This window comes from Panthera pardus, unplaced genomic scaffold (assembly GCF_024362965.1).
Source record: "Panthera pardus isolate Hobbes unplaced genomic scaffold, ASM2436296v1 HiC_scaffold_15, whole genome shotgun sequence".
In the NCBI taxonomy this organism is placed as follows: domain Eukaryota; kingdom Metazoa; phylum Chordata; class Mammalia; order Carnivora; family Felidae; genus Panthera; species Panthera pardus.
This window is the reverse complement of record NW_026526710.1, coordinates 77355693-77368586: the sequence shown is the minus strand read 5'-3', so window position 1 is coordinate 77368586 and position 12894 is coordinate 77355693.

Sequence of the window (12894 nt, the reverse complement as noted above, 5' to 3'; positions counted from 1 at the left end):
ACCGAGTGTCTTAGCATCAGTTCAGCCTTGCTTTGACCTCTCCTGTGTTCTAACAGTAATTGAATCCCTGCTTTTTTTTTTCTCTTTGAAGAAGCTATGCCTTCAAATTAAGTTTTGAAAGACTAGCATTTCAGAATGGTTTCTCATGTTAGCATCCTGCCCATGTTAATTTCCTATTATTACCTTATCATATGACCACAAATGTAGTGACTTACAACAATACGAAATTATTTTCTTTTAATTCTGGATATTAGGAGTTCAAAATGTGTTCTGCTGGGCAAAGATCAAATTGTTAGCGGGGCTAGATACCTTTCTAGATACTCTAGGTGAAGATCCTATCTTTTCCAGGCTTGAGTGGCAACCCATATTCCCTTCCTCATGGACTTCAAAGCTAGCAAAGTCCGGTGATGTGAATCTTTCTTAGAGCACATCACTCTGATGCCTGCCACTGTCTCCATCTTTCACATTGAAGAACCCTTGTGATTATACTGGACCCATCAGTATAATCTAGAATAATCTCCCTATTTTAAGGTCAGCTAGTCAGACACTTCAATTTCATCTACTGCCTCAACTCCCCATGGTCATATAACCTAACACATTTATAGGTGTTGGGGATTTGAACATGGGCATCTTTGGGAGACCATTATTCAGCCTTCCATACAAGTGTTAGGACACTTTATGGTAACAAATTTATCTGAAGATATCACCATGAATAAGATAATTGCCTGTAATAAAAACTGTGTTTTCAAAGAAAAAAAATAGGTAAAATTTATGTTAAAAATCCATCACAATTCAGTACTTTGTCTATAACCATCCCTTAACCTTTGCTTCACTGGGCTTTTCTTTCTAGGGTAGACCAGCATCCTTTTATACCTCCAAGTTATCCAGCTCAGTTTCCTCCCACACACTTGAGGGAACAGACATTTATCCACTCATAAACTTTGTAAATATATATTTTTGTAAAAATATCAAAACCTGGCAGTTTTTTATATTACTCAAAATGATTAAAATTGAGCAACTCTTTTGGGATTTTCCTTACCTTCCAAATTCCAGATAGATTCCTTTCTCTGTCATTATCTTTTAAACACCTAACCATCAGGATGTTACAATGATCCTCTCTCACATATGCCTGAAGCTGTTTTAACTCATTCTCTCAAAGGAGGCAAAAAGAGACCTTTAAGAACGCAGACCACTCTTTTTCATTGTCTAGTAGGGTAAGAAATCAGTCATAATAACGTTTTATACATTGTATTTAGGATAGGAGGATTGGTTTACAATGACCTTAGAAATAGGAATAGAAAAGATTCATATTTGAGCTGTAATTCACATATGTACTAAAATCTAATTATTAAAGTATAAGCCCAGCGTACCATTCATAAAAACATGAGTGAGTATACATTGCACAATCAGCAAAAACCGAAGACACGAGTTTTTATAATTACATTTAACCAATGGTAATTATCATTTAAAAAGCAAAAGTAGGACATTTTAATAAACACCTCAAGACTGTAGTTACAGTGCACTGATAGGAGTTCTTAAAATTTCCAGGGTCTGCTCTCTACCTATCCATCCATCCATCCATCCATCGATCCATCCATCCATCCATCCATCCATCCATCCATCCGCAGTGAGAGTCACACACCTGCTAATACTTGTATGGGAACCAAAACTGATAGAAGAATGCTGATTTAGAATACTCAGTAAACATATATAGTAAACATATATTTAAACACTCCACAATTATGAACACCTAATTTAATTGACCTTTAAAAACTCATTTGCTTTAGATTTAGTAAAGATTTAGTTACAGGTGAATGTGGATTTTTGTGAGGCGCCTGGGTGGCCTAGTCGGTTGGGTGTCTGACTTCAGCTCAGGTCCTGACCTCAGGGTTTGTGTGTTTGAGCCCTGCGTTGGGCTCTGTGCCCACAGCCTGGGGCCTGGAGCCTGCTTCGAAGTCTGTGTTTCCCTCTTTCTCTGCCCCTCCCCCACTCACGTTCTGTCGCTCTCTCTCCTTCAAAAATAAACATTTGAAAAATTTTAAACATTTTGTCATGTAAAATTTTTATTTAAAATGTATTGTTATTTAAAATTGTTATTTAAGATGTATTGTTATTTAAATTTTTTATTTAAAATGTATTATTTAAAATTTTTTTACTTTTAAAACAATTTTTTAAAGTGAATTTTTGTGAATATATTCAAAACAAAAAGGATCAATTCATATTTTGGGCCACTTAATGGCATAGTAACAGAATATCCATTGCCAGTGGTATGCGTGAAAACTCGCTCTCTGAAGTGTAAAAGCACTGACTTGTACCATTTCGTTATTCCCATGGTAAAATGCGCTTTTGCCGGGTCCGAATTTCTGCCAGCCACATGACATCACTGAACAGAGGACTAAAAAGACATGCATGGAATCTGCTCTCCTGAGCTGGTCGGAGCCAGCCTGTAGCCAGGTATCACGCATTGAAAACATTGTTCTGTAGTCAGTGTGTATCCATCATAATCAAATCCCAGTGTCAGACAGACTGGATTAATGGTGCAGCTCTCGCCTACGATATCAATTAAACACCCTCTGGAAACCAGTTAACTCACCTATTCAATGAGGATAATAATACCTTCTTAATATATTTGTTGTGCAGATTCAATTACATAACATATGTGAAGCCTACTATCCACTGAATACATTAACAGCGTCATCATCATTGTTGCAAATCTGTTTTAGAGAATCCTAGACTGTGCGACCTCATTGCTAGCATATCAAAGACAAGTCCTGTAGAATATGATGCTCCCAACCAAAGAGCACGACGTACAAAAAATTCATGCGGCTTCAAGACTAACACAACATGCACACCTACAGATACAGTCCAGCCCCTTCACAAAAACCACTCTATGTGTGCATTTCATAGCTAATTTTAACACACAGAGAGAGAAAAGGATGATAAATGTAAGAACATGGCTATTTATAAACACCTTGTCTCTACACAGTTTGAATTGTTACTCTAAAATATAGGGAAGTTTTACTTAGCAAAGACATTTAGAGTAAATGCTTCAGAAATGATTTCCTCCCAGCCACAAAAAGAAAAAAAGTCATGAAGTATTTTCAAAACCACCTTTTAATACAAAGAACCTCAAAGAAACATACTATTGTGCTTGAAAAAAAAAAAAAAAACCTTATAGTCTGTATTTCACAAAGTTGACTAACTTCTTTGCCTGAAAGTAAATGGCATTTTCTTATAAAAGTAAGTGTGACATCTATAAAAATGTTTAAATTTCAAATTATCCCAACTTGAAATCTGGATGCCATCCATATAATTATAATATATACAGATATATAACATTTATTATTAATCTGTATGGAATATAAATGTATATTAATCTAGATATATGTAGTTATATGAATATATAGATATATGTACAGATATATGTACTTATAATCTGGCTGCTATAATATAATATGCCATATTGAAATATAATAAGTGTAAGAGAAACAGATACTTATTTGTGTATTGGTGAGGCATGGAAGGCTGTGTTCTGTTTTTCTGAAATCTCCCTATGTGGGTCTAGATTCATTTCTTTTCCCCAAAATTTTAATACATGACTTGTAAGGTTTCTTTCACTCAAGAAGGGTTAGACCTGGTACTGATTAGTTGAATAAAGCTTACTATCAAGCCATTAATAATTTTTCCAATACTCTTAATTGCAGAAAATGTGTATTTGTATGTACATGTACCTGTCACAATCCAAATCTATTCCATTTCAAATCTGACAAATAATGAGTTCAGATGCTCTGTTTTGATTGCAATGAATATATTTAATTGTCCTTGATTCCTGAATTTTATTTTATGTGAATTGTTTTAAGTTTATTTATTTTGAGGGAGGAAGAGAGAGAGAGAGAGAGAGAGAGAATGTGTGCATATGAGCTAGGGAGGGGGAGAGAGAGAGAGGGAGAGAAAAAATACCAAGCAGGCTCTGGGCTGTCAGTGCAGAGCTCAACATGGGGCTTGATCTCATGAATTGTGAGATCATGACCTGAGCTAAAATCAAGGGTTGGATGCTTACCCGACTGAACCACCCAGATGCCCAGATTCCTGAATTTTAAATAGTATGTAGTCAGAGCTAAAGATATCTAGCAATTCACTTAAAAATGTATTTGGTCCCAAATTTGAATAGTGATTCCTGGAACTACAGGTGATAATAATAATAATAATAATAATACCAACAACAGCAACAATAGCAAAATAATCTTTATTACTTGCTGTATGTAAACACTATGTCAAATACTTATTATCTTGAAATCCTATAATTTAGTGGTTATTGTTGTGAAAACAACCACAAAGCAGGGTGAAGTAATTTTTCAGTGGTGACACAGACAACAAGTGACAGGGCTGTTTCAATCCTCAGGTGTTTGTAACTTCAACATAAATAATAGAAAACACTGAGCTGGGTTGTCTCTCATTTCTGTTATACAATCTGGAAGATTCACATCATGTGTTAATACTCACCTGTTCTAAACTATCCTTTAAGCACCGATCACATACTTATTTAGTGACTTTGGCAGTCTCTGCTCTTTTGAGGCTTAGAACTAAGTAGAAAGTAGACACAAGTTAAGAAACAACCAAAATTCCGAATGATGAGAGAGAAAGTCAGGTTGAAGTGGGATCATGTTTATCAGATTTGTAAGTTTGTTCAGCCGCCTCCCAAAGAAAGTGACTTTCCGGTTCAGTTTTGAAAGAGAAGTAGAAATGAAGCAACGCAGTAATGGTAAGGGATCTTCGGTAAACAAAATCGGAGCTAAAGAGCAGAAATGTATGAGATGAGATCGCCTGACTCGTTCCTAGACTGTTTCTGCCACGAATTATAAAAACAGAAAACACACTAGAGATTTCGGGTAAAGTATTTAATATAAAGAGTCGCTAATTACAAAACGTTCGGACTGAGTGAGCTTCCAAAAGGACAAGGGAGACTTCCAGGGATTTTCGAAAAGTAGAATGTCGTAATCTTTGCCAGAGCCCAACCCCAGGGATTTCAGGTGAGGCAGCGCAGAAGTAGATACCTACGAGAGCCAGCGTAGTCACTATGAAATCCGTCTGCTTTAGTCACTGTGAAATCTCGACCTGGTGTCTGCTGAATTTCACCCACGTGCCAGCCGATGTCAGGGGAACATTGGTGGTTCCGGTTTCTGTTCCACTATCCCAATCTTTCGCCAGTGCCTTACACATTGACAGTTTCTCTACTGGAACACTGCTGGCAGTGGTGTCTGAGAAATGTAGTTCCTAGCTCCTGAGTTACAGAAGAAGGGCTAATTACCAGTGTCAGGATAATTCTGAGTAACAGCAGACAGCCTCCAGCACGGGAGTCAAGGGTATACCCGTGGGGCAGCGCTGGGAGAAGAGGTGGACAAATCGCCAGAGCTGTCCACCTGATGGGCGCGATATATTAAGGAGGTGAATTTTATTTCACTGCAGAAACTATAAAAACCCTCTGAAGGATTTTTAGCAGGAAATTGGCACTATATGATCAGATCTGCGTTAAAAACATAATTATAGGGCATCTAGGTGGCTCAGTTATTCAGCGCCCACTCTTGATTTCAGCTCAGGTCATGATTCCAGGGTCATGGGTTCCAGCCCTACATCCGGCTCCACCCTGAGGCTGGAGCCTGCTCGAGTTTCTCTCCCTCTCTCCCTCCCTCTCCCCTGCTCACCTGTTCTCTCTCTCTCTCTCTTTCTGAAATAAAAAAATAAATAAAAAGAAATAATTATGGAAGATTTCAGGATGAATTGGCTGGGCTGGGGTGTGGGGAAAGGGAAGCAGATAGGAATATTGGTAAAGATGCTATTCTAGCAATTGAATAGGTACAAAAACTAAATTATCATTAATGGTAATAGAGAAAAGGTAATATATCCCGGGTCTTATCAAGGAAAGAATGTGCCTGGCCTAGGGATTGGTGGATGAAGAGAGGAGCCTAGCGCTCAGGCTGTGTGTTGGATTGAGGTGTGCTTGCTACGTCTCTCGCGGAGGTAATCAGGCTGAAGGCCCTGTGGCTACCTGGGGCATGTTCTTCTCTTGACTGACCACGTGAGCCACGCAAGGCTTCCTCAACCTCTGTCTGGAGCCAGTCGCTCACATTATATTGGCTAAATGGCATCACGTGACTACGGCTTTAATTAATAGTTGAGTCACATAGGCTTCTCCTTTTTCATGAAAAGCACTGCAAAATCAGAGCAGAGTTACGGTCTCCAATATTACCGAAACTGAGTGTTCAGAAAAATGATTTGACAAAGCACTACCAGTTTGCTCTATCAAATGGCTACACCAGGGGCGCCTGGGTGGCCCAGTTGGCTGGGCGGCCGACTTCGGCTTAGGTCGTGGTATCACGGTCCCTGAGTTCGAGCCCCGTGTCGGGCTCTGTGCTGACAGCTCAGAGCCTGGAGCCTGCTTCGGATTCTGCGTCTCCCTCTCTCTCTGCCCACCCCCAATTGGTGCTCTGTCTCTCTCAAAAAAAATATGTAAACATTAGAAAAAAAAAATGTAAATGGCTGCACCATTCCCATGGCCACCAGCAGGGCTGTGGCCCCCGCTTCCCTGCATTTCCAGCAATACTTGGCCCATCTGTCATGTTTTTTTACAATCGGAAGGGTATGGGGTTGAAATCTGTATGTTTTAGCAAGCATGTGTTGATTGAAAATTAGTTGCGATGACTTTTATGTTTTGTTTGAATCATTTAGAGTTTGCCATTTATAAATTTAGGTTTTGACCCTTTTCTTGCTAATTTCCGGGACTTTTTTTTTTTTTTTTTTGGATTCTAAATATTAGCTGTTCCTTTACCTTCCACGTGCACACGGCATCTGCTAAGCAGCTCTTGATATTTTAACCTTGTCTATACTATCCTTTGAAACAGAACTCTTTGATTTTGATATAATCAAATTCATTACTTTTTAGCTTTATGTTATAGGGTGGTTTTCTTTGTTTTTATCTTGTTTAGCAGTCCCATGTAATGTAGGGCACAAGGACATTCTTCAAGTAATATTACCTGTATGATAATACTTGTCACATTTAGATTTCTAATCCACGTGGAGTCCAAAGTAAGAGTTAAGTTTTCATTTTCTCTTTGTGACAAACCAGTTTTCCCCCAGCACTTACTAGTTCATTCTCAGCATTTGATTTGGGGCTACTTTGTCATAAACTAAGTTATGGTAAAGTTGTATTTTCAAGTCATATCATGACTTTTCTGATTAAAACCTACAAAGCTTTTCTGTACATTTTAAAATTTTTTTAACATTTTTACTCATTTTTGGAGACAGAAAGAGATATAGTGTGAGTGGGGGAGGGGCAGACAGAGAGGGAGACACGGAATCTGAAGCAGGCTCCAGGCTCTGAGCTGTCAGCACAGAGCTCCACGCGGGGTTCGAACTCACGGACCGTGAGATCATGACCTGGGCTGAAGTTGGCTGCTTAACCAACTGAGCCACCCAGGGGCTCCTTTCATATACTTTAAATGACCAATTCTTTAACCTATAACTTAGTCTTTACATATTCTGAAAACATCTACTTAGTTTGTACTATGCATCAGAATTCAATACTCTCTCTGCCTTCATTCTTCTACTTGGCAGGTAGGACTTCATTGACCGGGTCATGACAAATGTCATGAAAGAGGAGAACCAGACTGCCATCAGAGTGTGATGGGGTGCTTCTGGGGGTCTGGGGTCAGGAAAGGCCACCCTGTGGGAATGGCATTTTACCTGAGAAGGCTAAGTAGAAGTAGGATGTGGGCAAATGAGGGACAGAAGTTCAGGAAGCAGATTTCAAGCTGATGAAACACTGTTGTGAAGGCCTCAGAGGGCACGACGGTTGTGGGCTGCTTCTCTAACACAGGTAAAACAACGAAAATGGCGGAAAGTCTCTTACTGTATGGAAGCGAAGGGTATCTTCTTTCCTTCTGGGCTCTGATCGTAGAAATTCAGGGGGACTTTACATCTCTGGCTCCCGTGGCTCATGAGGTGTCACCCTTTCTCATTTCAAACAAAAATGCATCACGACTGGAGTCAAGTACTTGGATTATGCCGAGTAATAATCTTATATTTTCTCAATACCTGGGTGTCTATTTATAGGTCCCTTGCATAGGTAAATCCATATTTATTTTGCCATTTAATTTTCCACAGAGCGTTTAAAACATTAGTTTTAAATACTAAACTATAGAACTATAGAATTATAAAAACAAACTTATAAAAAACAAATTCTAATGTTGAATTACCTTGAAAAGAAGCTCAAACATGAGTAATATTTAGCCCTTAATAAATTCCTGTGGTAATAATAAATAGATTAAATGAAACAATGATAATTCAGAGATTGCGGAACATATATAATGTTAACAAATAATTTATTCCAGGCCCAGAGGTAAGCTAGAACTTGTTATAAATCATTGTATGCTTTAACACACTATGTTGATACTTCAGATTCTAAAGAGAAATATCTAGATAACAGTCAACCACATGCATCCCCTTAGCACAGCCTTCACTTTTCTCCATTTCTGTCTTCTGTTCTCAGTAATAAATTGATTGCTGCTCAGTTCAGCCACAGAATAGAGCACCGAGGGACCATGAGTACAAAGCGATGTTAGAAGGTCAGCATGAATCACAACAACTAATTTGGACTTCCATGCATGAAAAAAGATAAAAGAGACAACCTATTCATAATTTTCATATTATTCCAGAGTGGAGAACTAACAGATATAGACAAACTATTGATGTCATGCCAAGCATTTATTTTTCCAACCCATGAAAGTTGATATAAGCATAAGTTCTCATTTTATGTTGTTATGGCAGTCTTTGGAGAATGCACACAAAATGTGCTGCCAACCCATACACAGGAGAATTGAACTTGCGCCTTCAGAGGGAGAGAAGATAGGAAATGTGGCAATTGGCCAGAATCAAGGGCACGTAAGGTCAGAAATAGAAATACAGAATTGGGGTTTTAGAGACTTCAGCATTTGACAACGTTTAGACGACCTAATTTTGAAACAAGAGACTAAAGGGAAGAAACCATCCACTGCCATTATTTATACATCACACTTCAAGGAATAGAGAAAAGTTAGTAGCAAAAAGAATATTTGAGCTAAAGTCAAACATGAAAACCAGAGGGCTTGCACTAGGGGTAGGATGAGGGCTGAAAGAATGCTATTTGTTTTTTCTTTTCAAACAGAAGCGGTCACCCTGCAATATAAATGAGTAAGAGAAGCAATTAGCATAAAGAATTTTCAACTGTTGTTAAATGATCATAGTATTTGAAGGAGTCATAAAGTTTCGATCATTATATACGGCTCTTACATATTTTCAGTGCACTTCATGGTCATTAACTAGCAATTAGCAGCTAAAGTTTCTTACTCGAGGGAAATCGATGAAAATATGTTGTTTGGCCTCCTTACCGTATGAAATCTCCTATGTAACTTAGCTTGTGGTTGATTTAATCCCTTGTTTTTCTCAGTATCCAGTGAAAGTCTAAACCTTTATGATTTGTACTGGTGTATTTACAGAAAGATTTAAAACATCCTTAAGAAGTTAGTGTTCAAACATTATTAAATATTTAATACTAAAGGGATGTTAAAAGTTCACATCTGTTCTGTGCACATAGCACTAAAGAACACAGCGAAAACTCATTAAGACTGCAGAACCTAAGCACCACCACAAGTAAGAGAATCAGAAATTAAAATCATTGTAGCAGGGAAAACAATGACTAATGAAAACGCACTGATCATTGCCTTGCAAGTAAACTGCTTTTACTGACAACCACATAAACTCACCACAGGAGGTAGTGGGGGTAGAAAAGGAGAGACACCAACATGAACACGAAATCTCACGGCATCCATTTCAAGTATTATGCTGATTTACAGACAATGAAACTGATACCGAGAGATTCATTTAGTAGTCCAACAGAATAGTGAATGTCAGAACAATGATTCCAAGTTTCTCTGATTTGAAATGGACTCCTCGCCCTCTCGGTCTTCCGTTGGCACTATATCACCTCTGCCACTTTGTTACACGCATGAGGAGTGCTAACGCTGGGTCATGCTCTAAGGATTCTGTCCCCTGAAAACCATGGCACGTCTCCAAGCTTCTCTAATGTAAGCTTCCAAACAAATGTCCTCCAAGATGAGTGGAGTGATGGAATAAAAAAGAAAAACAAAATTATACTGCTGTTGAAAATTTTCCTTTGTGGCAAAGGATACGTGATTTTCCTATGCTGCCTGTGTTGTTTATACAGACAGGAACGCAGAGGCACATTCACATGGAAAACGGGAGAGTATATAGTGCTTCGGAAATGATTAGGCAACTCCCATGCGTAATTCACATCTATTAATTCTTGGAGTCTCTCAAACATGGCTTAATTCTTATTATCGTCCCTGTCGATTCATGCTCGTGCCATGTATCCGAGGGGATCCGCTGATGGATTGATCAGAGCTCCAATTTCTATAGCTATCGTTTCTCAGTATATTGAAAGCTACTAAGTCTTGGAATCAACTGTAGTAACATTACCATTTTATTACAGTATATTGAATTGGATTCTTTGAGATTCTTGTTTTCTAAATGAAGGAATAAATATAAACTATATCTGATAGGTAAAGAAAAGATCATTAACTTGTTAAAATAACTCTGACATAAGATATTATCTTAAAATAAAAAATTTATAGAATGATTTAGCTTTGTCACTTTCACTGGGAAACTTTTTTTTTTTTTAATCTTATTTAGGGTACATTTAATAATAACAAATCCATGTACTTTAAATTGAACAGTTTCGTTATTACAGTTATTTCTATGTTAATATTGAAATACGCTCAATGCAGGTTGATAAGAAGGTTAAATAATCGATTTTACGAAGAAATATAGTTATTGGTCCACTCTTTTGCTTAAAATGTTCAGAAACAACTATTCAAACTTATTTTGCAAGATGTGGTATTTACTATATCCTCAGTGCCTATCCTACATCCTACATTTCACATCATAGAGTTTCATGTTTATAAAGACACATTTCCACCATATCTTTACGTTGCTCTGATACAAGGAGTTTTGCGTGCACCATCAGTTACATAGACTCATAAGGCTAATATCTGAATCAAATCAGTTAATAAATAGACACTTCCCGTGGTACTTCATTTTATGGCAGTCTCAAAATTGTTGAGTTTCAAAGTAAGATTGTGTATAGCGGTAGTTCTCAAACTTTGGCTTGCTGAGAATCACCTGGAAGGCTTGTGGAAAGATAGTTAGGCCTTGCTCCAAGTTTCTGAAACGTTAGGTCTGGAACAAGGCGCCGGGTGAGAGGGTTTGAAGCAAGTATTTGCATCCCTAATAAGTCCCAGAGGAAGACCTTGCTTCTGCTGAATGACCTTACTTTGAGAACCACTACAGTAGACAAGCCACTGAAGGTATTTAGCCTCGCGAGTTTCCGTAAAATATTTCACAACAAAATTTACCAAGCCTATCATAGTAAAGCCATTGTGAACCCATATTAGAAAATATGATTTTAATTAAATTAAAATTTACAATGGAATGATTCCCCAAACCTTCACCATCAGGTGAAGACATGTTGTGATATGAACATATCGGCTATTTCTTTCAGCTGACCAGTCACATTTGAGGGGACCACACAGATGAGTCTTTTCTGGCCATGTGTTGACTTTCAGGTCTAATTTGTTCTAAGCTGGACCTAATTTGTTTTAAGCAGTGAGGCTAAAACATTGGGATGCATGAAACCCAAAAGTGCAAGTGGTATTCTACTCAACGTTTAGTCAGTATGACGAAAGAAAGAAAGAAAGAAAGAAAGAAAGAAAGAAAGAAAGAAAGAAAGAAAAAATAAGAAAGACAAAACAAAAATCACAATTATTCATTTACTTCTACTCTCTCTGAGATTTTTCTTTAATCTTATAACCTGACAGATTTTGGTCTTCTGTGACCTGTTGTATGAGTCTCTCACATCAGCTAACTTCTTGATTGGGAGATAAAAATGGCAGAACACAGAGAATAGATAAGACACAGGGGTTCAGCTGGCCATTCCCTCACATGTGTTTGACTATAATCAATATGGTAGGACTTGATGAAATAAGACTGTCTCAGCTTATCTTTGTTACAACGGGAGGAGGTGAAGGTAGATTTGAACAAAACACACTTGAATCGTTAAGGGAAAATATTAATGTGGTAAGTTTATTACTTTAAGGCGAACTTCTATAATTAATTTTTGTTTACAAATTTGGGGTTAGCAAATTAAAGGGAAAAAAACCCTGCTAAAATCATTATTCAACAAAAGGATGAATGAAAAAAAAACTAAAAATTTCCATCGACCAAAAAAATGGCAAATTATGAGTTAATTATCGGGGAACTAGACCCAAAACAGAGAGATAGTGTTTAAGGCCCAGAACATACCTAATATGTAGCTGATCAGTATCATGGGAAATATAATTTAGTCTTAACGTGTAATCAGGAAGCTTCTGGTTTTCTTTTACAACTCTGTCCCTCTATTCCTGTTACTTGTGCAGATGGCTTCTATAATTTGAGGTTGTAGCTATGAATTCATGTCACCAGAATCACCCAGCTCCCTTTTTATATAGTCCTACAGTGTGAAAACGTTTCAGCACAATGAATATTACAGTGATGAGGGAAGCAACCCCAACGTAGGTATTTGGCACTTCCTAGATGTGTGTTGTTCCATAAGCGGATTAGCAACAGATACTAATTATTAATTCCCAGTCATTTGCCTGGGCCAAGTGGGAATACATTTGATGGTACAAAACACCAAACTGTTCAACTGTAGTAGTTAGAGGAGTAACCAGTGACTTGAAACAAAGGCTAATGATAGTTCTGAAAATAGATCCAAAGCTAGCAGCTGGGGAAATGTGTGCAGATACA